This window comes from Octodon degus, unplaced genomic scaffold (assembly GCF_000260255.1).
Source record: "Octodon degus isolate 3935 unplaced genomic scaffold, OctDeg1.0 scaffold00126, whole genome shotgun sequence".
NCBI classification, from domain to species: Eukaryota; Metazoa; Chordata; class Mammalia; order Rodentia; family Octodontidae; genus Octodon; species Octodon degus.
In genome coordinates, this window is record NW_004524702.1 from 6,801,295 (window position 1) to 6,806,921 (window position 5,627).

The window sequence follows — 5,627 nt, forward strand, 5'->3', positions numbered from 1 at the left end:
AAAGAAAGAAAGAAAGAAAGAAAGAAAGAAAGAAAGAAAGAAAGAAAGAAAGAAAGAAAGAAGTTAAAATGTGCTTTTAGCCAGGTATGGTGATGCACATCTATAATCCCAGCACTCAGGAGGATGAGGCAGGAGGATCATGGTGAGTTTTGAGACCAGCCTGGGCTACAAAGGAAATTCAAGGCCAGCCTAAGCTGCAGAGTAAGACCCTGCCTCAAAAAGATATAAATAAAATCAAATGTGCTTTTAAACTAAAAAGTGATGTCTTCCCAAGCTCAGCTAACTCTGTGCTGGGCCACCCTCGCCATCTCCAAGTGAAATCTACTGAAAACATTTCCTCTTCTGACCTCTCGGCATCCTTCCTTCCCAGCAGCTTGTGAACAGGATCCTAGCCACCTCAAGCTCTTCCCTAAGAACTTCTAAATAGCGGCCACTTCAGTCATGTGGGCCAGCACAATTCCAGAGCTAACTTTCACATGGAGGAAAAAACAGGCAAAGCCCACACTATTCACCTGCTATTCAAAGTCAGGTGTTGCTAACCTCAGCCCTACTACCTGGCAGCCATGTAACTGTGAAGAGAGTTAGCAGGACATCAGCTCACCATCTAAGGCAGCGCTGTGCAACTCTCACGCCAATGCCAGGCTGTCAATACAACTCACAAGGGTAAATACAGAACACCAATGGCTGTGACTTACACCAGCATCACGGTAAAACAGGTGTTTTTTCCCTACATGTTAGAATCTAGCATTACCCCGTAATAGACTGGAACTTGAGGGTATTCAGTGGTTTCATAAGCTTAATACCAAGCACCTAATTTAAAGCTCCTATTACACTGGGAGGCCCAAGATTAACTCGGTTAATACCATGATAAGGTTTCAAAGAATTAAACTGAAAATGAATCACAGGGCAGGAAAACTCTTAGAATCCATTGCCTGATGGGACAGAACAACCTTTACCCTGGACACTTTGGAGCAAAGGTTCCCAGCCCCAGCCACAGTTAGACTCACCAGGGGATCTCTACGACATCATGAGTGACTGCTTTCTACCACTGAGATTGAGCTAATTGCTCTGAGATAGGGCTCCATAGATTCTTTTTTAATGTTCTTCAAGTGACTTTAATATGCAGCCTGGCTGGAAAATCACTGCTTTAGAAATAGTGGACCTTCTGAATTTGGTCTGTTAATACTTAACAAATATTCCTTCAACAAGATTTTCAGGCTTTAGCTTAAAAAAACCACACACACAAAGTGGAAGTACACCTTTCACATAGAACTTCTTTCAGAGCTTAACACACTGTGTCCAACATCCAGTGCTGAGCACAGGCATCCAAGGTTCCTGGTTGTGGCCACTGAATTACAGAGCTGGCTAAAGCTGCCCCAAACGGTAAGCCAAAGCACAGGGTTTCTGACTCTTATGGGAAAACTCATCTGTTTTTCTACCATGAGACATGATGTTAAAAAAACTAAGCGATTACTCCATACAATACTTACACAACACCAACTAAAAGTAAGGTTATAAAGTTTTCATTCTGAAAAAGCCAAAGAACCACATTTGCTGCAACCATCCTGAGTGACTCAGCTCTCAGTGCCTGACTGGCTGTCTACCTCCACGGCTCGGACAACACCTGAGTCCCTTTTGGCAATATTTGTTTTTGAAAACAAACATATCCCGCTCAGAGATTAAGGGGAGCGGTCAGAACCATAGGTGCCTGCTGGCCACCCTGCACGCCTTTCCGCAGCCCAGCACACTGGCCAGGGCAGCAGGCAGCCGAAAGGAAGGCTCGCGCGGAAGGGAAGGTGGCCAAGAGCTCCACTCCGGCACTTCACTCTGCAGACAGCCTCCCAGGGCCTCATTCCAGGGAGGGGCGGCCACGGGGACCTGGGCTGAAGAGACTTCATGGGCCACCTGTCTTTCAAAGTACACACATTTACTTAGAGTCCCGCTTCTCCAACCATGTTCAGGGTTTGTCAAACAGAAGTTTTCATCCAATGCCTATGAGACCCTGTCTCGAAAGAAAGAAAGAAAGAAAGAAAGAAAGAAAGAAAGAAAGAAAGAAAATAAATTAATTGAGGTTTTGAACAGCTAATTTGGAAAATAATCTTGAATAATCAAAACATATGGGGAGGGAGAAAGGAAGGAAGGGAAAAGAAAAAAGAAATAAAGGGAAAATGGAAACAAAGCTTTCGTAAATAAGAGGAGTTGAAGACAGGAAAAGGCAATGGGAGGAAGTCGAGTTGTGTCACCTAAGGTACAAATTCCCTATAATGAGAGTGATCATTATGTGTACTTAAGGTACCAATAAACATAATTAATTACAAAAAAAATATGACTAAACAGCGTATTCCCTAAAAAGAGAGCAGGTAGGGAAGAGCTAGAAGAGTCCAATCCTGTTAATTAGCGGGCTTTGGTGTAGCATACGAATTTTCACATTAGTCTTCAACGGAAACTGCCAAATTCAACTAATACAAAGACTTCCAGAGACCCTGTTTATTCTCCTTGGCATTGACCTTTTAGTTCTGATTAAGAGAAAGGGAAAATGGTTAAGACATTAAAGAAAGTTTTAGCAGAAGGTTACCTAAAAATAGAACCACGTTTCCTTGATCTTTTTTTTTTTTTTTTTTTTTTTGGCAGAACTGGGAATTGAACTCAGACCCTTGCACATGCCAAGGAAGCGCTTATTCTACTGAGCCATCTCCCCAGCCCCGAACCACGTTTCCTTGAAGAGGTTTTTATTGCTCATTTGTAACTTCCAAATTCCTTTTCTTCCTCGCTGCAGTGTGGCAGAGCTGCACCCGCCAGCTAAGCGCTCTACCTCTGAACCAGATCCAGCTCCTAGTTCCCCAGCTAGCTTCACATCAGACCACTGAGGTCATGAAAACTGCTCTGAAACAGGAAGCTGGTTCCAATGGTTTCCTTCCCCTTTGACAGAAAGCTCTTGCAACCCATGCCAACAAGCTATATTTATTTCCTTTAGCAGCATCTCCTCGGAAGGCAGTGCAGTCTTGCTGCAGATGGCAGCGTAAGGGAGCTCCTGGTGGAGGCAACCCGCCAACCTCGGGAGCCCCAGCAGGCTGGAGCTGGCAGTGAAATCCCAAGCAGCATAGCCACCTGGACTGCGCACCAATGGCAGCACTGTTGTCATCTCCACCAGGGAGTTCTGCACTGCTACTGGAGACCCACAGCTGGCACCAGGCCAGAGACCGTATTCCAGGCAGCAGTGCCTAACCCAGCCTTGCCAAGGTGCACGGTGCTTACGGGGAGCAGGGCGAAGGAGCAGGTGTTCTCACGCATCTTAATACTGTGCAGAAAACCTGCTAAGTCACTGAATACCAATGCAAAGAAAAATAATGCAGAGCCACACAATACTAATCTCCTTCACCCCACTCTCCTTCCTAACAATGAGCAAACTCACAAGTAATGTTCCTGACTCAGAAAACACAAAGGTATAAACACCTCACATAACCTTAGTCTGTAAAGAAAAGCTTTCAGGGACAACTGTTCTATAGGTATAACGTTACTGCACAGATTACTCTAGGAAAAGAAGAGTTGTCTCTAGGGAGAAATGTTAAGGCTGATTTATTTTTTTCTGTTATAATCTTCTATACCTTGCACCTTTTCTGTATTGAGCCTTATTTCTTTCCTAGTAATACAACTTAGAATCATTCCTGGTAAGAGATCAGACCTTAATTAACTTCACCTCACCAAAATATTTCAAGAAGTTAATTATGAAAACTGCAAATAAGATTAAAGAGTCAGCCTAGCAAAGACCTTAAAAAAGTACTAAGTGGAAGATACCTAGATTTTATAAATACTTGCTTTGTCACTTTTCCTAGATGAAGAATATCCTAACTTGGAGGAAAATTCCACCAATGATACTTTTGAGAGAAAGGACAAATAAAGCAATAAGAATGGCCCATGAACTGCTGCGCATGTTCTGCTGTTTTCCGTTCTTCTTCCTTCTCAGATTAGACATGCTAGTGAGAAACAAGATAGCCTTAGCTGTGGACCGAAAGCACCAAGAAAAGCCACCAGCACATAAAGGAATGCCTCACCAAAAATGTTTGACAGCTCTGCCCTGTTTTTGCCTAAATATTAATTTAAAACAATGAAATCCCAAATTCCTTGACTGATTAAGAACATCCACAATCTCGCTACTCAGTCCTCTGTTTTTATTGATTTTTGTTTTCTTTTTGACTGGGCCCTCCTTACATGACTTCACACACCTGTGTTTAACACCAACAGGCCCTAGCTGTCACTCTGTCCACAACTTGTTCTTCTGCCTGGCATGGCCATTTCATCTAATTCTACCGAATCCTTCTTCGCCTCTAGTCAAAAGCTCCCTCAACTCTTGCCTGAGGGAGAAGCACTTCCCCGTTAATTTCCACAACACTTCAATTACCATAAGCTACACAATCAACGTGATGTCCCACACATCTGCTGGAGGCAGGCAGGCCCAAATCAATGAATCTTTATCTGCACCAGACCTCTGGGTTCAGCACAATGTATGTATCTTGAAGACTGCTCAGATGTTAGCTGAATAAAAAAATAAATAAATACTGCATCTTCAAAAGGCCAATCCGGTTTGGGATGTAGCTCAGAGACAGCATATGTGCCTGGCATGTACGAGGCCCTGGGTTCAATCCCAGCACCACCAAAAATCAAAACAAGATGAGAAAAACTCAAGGCTCATGGAGTCATATGGTCTTCAAGTGCATAATGAGCACAACAATAAGGAGCCATGTCCAAAGAAGCCTGCCTCAGGCACCATAACAGTGTTCAGTTGTGGCCCAGATACAAATCTGCAAATGAGTTAAAACAGTGCCAGCCTAAAACCAGCCACAGTTGGCTCTTAGGCTCAAAGAACCAACAGCAATAGACCAGTAACAGCTGGTCTGAAGGGCGTCCGCTGAGCATTAGAGTGTGTGTGGCCACAGACACTGACCTAAAGAAGGGGTAGGTATGCAAATGCACGACTCTTACCCAATTATCCCCATGTGAATGTGAAGGACACTACCAAAGATATGACTGGTTAGGACAATTTTTTCAATGAGTATTGCAAAAGAAAGACTTGGTCATAACACTAAGAAATAGTCAAACTGTACTCTCAAACTTTGTTTACAGTGTTGACCAGTTTAAAATCAGAACACACTCCTTGAACCTTCGATTCTGATATCTGTTTGACATAGTTTCATGCCTCCATGTTAACTGCAACTATCGAAGGCTAACAGTGGTAAATGAAATGTTTCCAATTAAGAAAACAAGATGTGGGGCCAGGGAGAAGGTTCAGTGGCATAGCATCTGCCCGACAAGCGCAAGGTCCTGAGTTCAATTCCCAGCACCAAAAAAACAAAACAAAAGGGGGTCTGCTGGTTAGCTCAGTTGTTTAAGCGCCTGCTCATGCAAAAGCAGTCAGGCGCAGGATATGGCGGCGGATCGATCCCCACCTGCACCTGCCTTACCATACCAACTCTTAAGGCAGCCTGAGCCACCCCCCCAAAGAAAAAAAAATCATCCTCAACTTCTATCTCCACACTGCATCCCCAGTTACCATCACTCTTGTCCAGGAGAGTATTGTGTTCATCCAGAGGAGTCCAGAGACTTACTCATACATTCTTTTAAAAAAAAAA

General features: G+C 43.6%; 1 protein-coding gene across 4 annotated transcripts in view; it reads right to left on the bottom strand.

The window, feature by feature from the left end:
- Nucleotides 1-5,627, bottom strand: part of Abcc5 (ATP binding cassette subfamily C member 5) — an 86,301-nt gene that overhangs the window by 71,131 nt on the left and 9,543 nt on the right. The gene's annotated exons all lie outside the window — the stretch shown is intronic.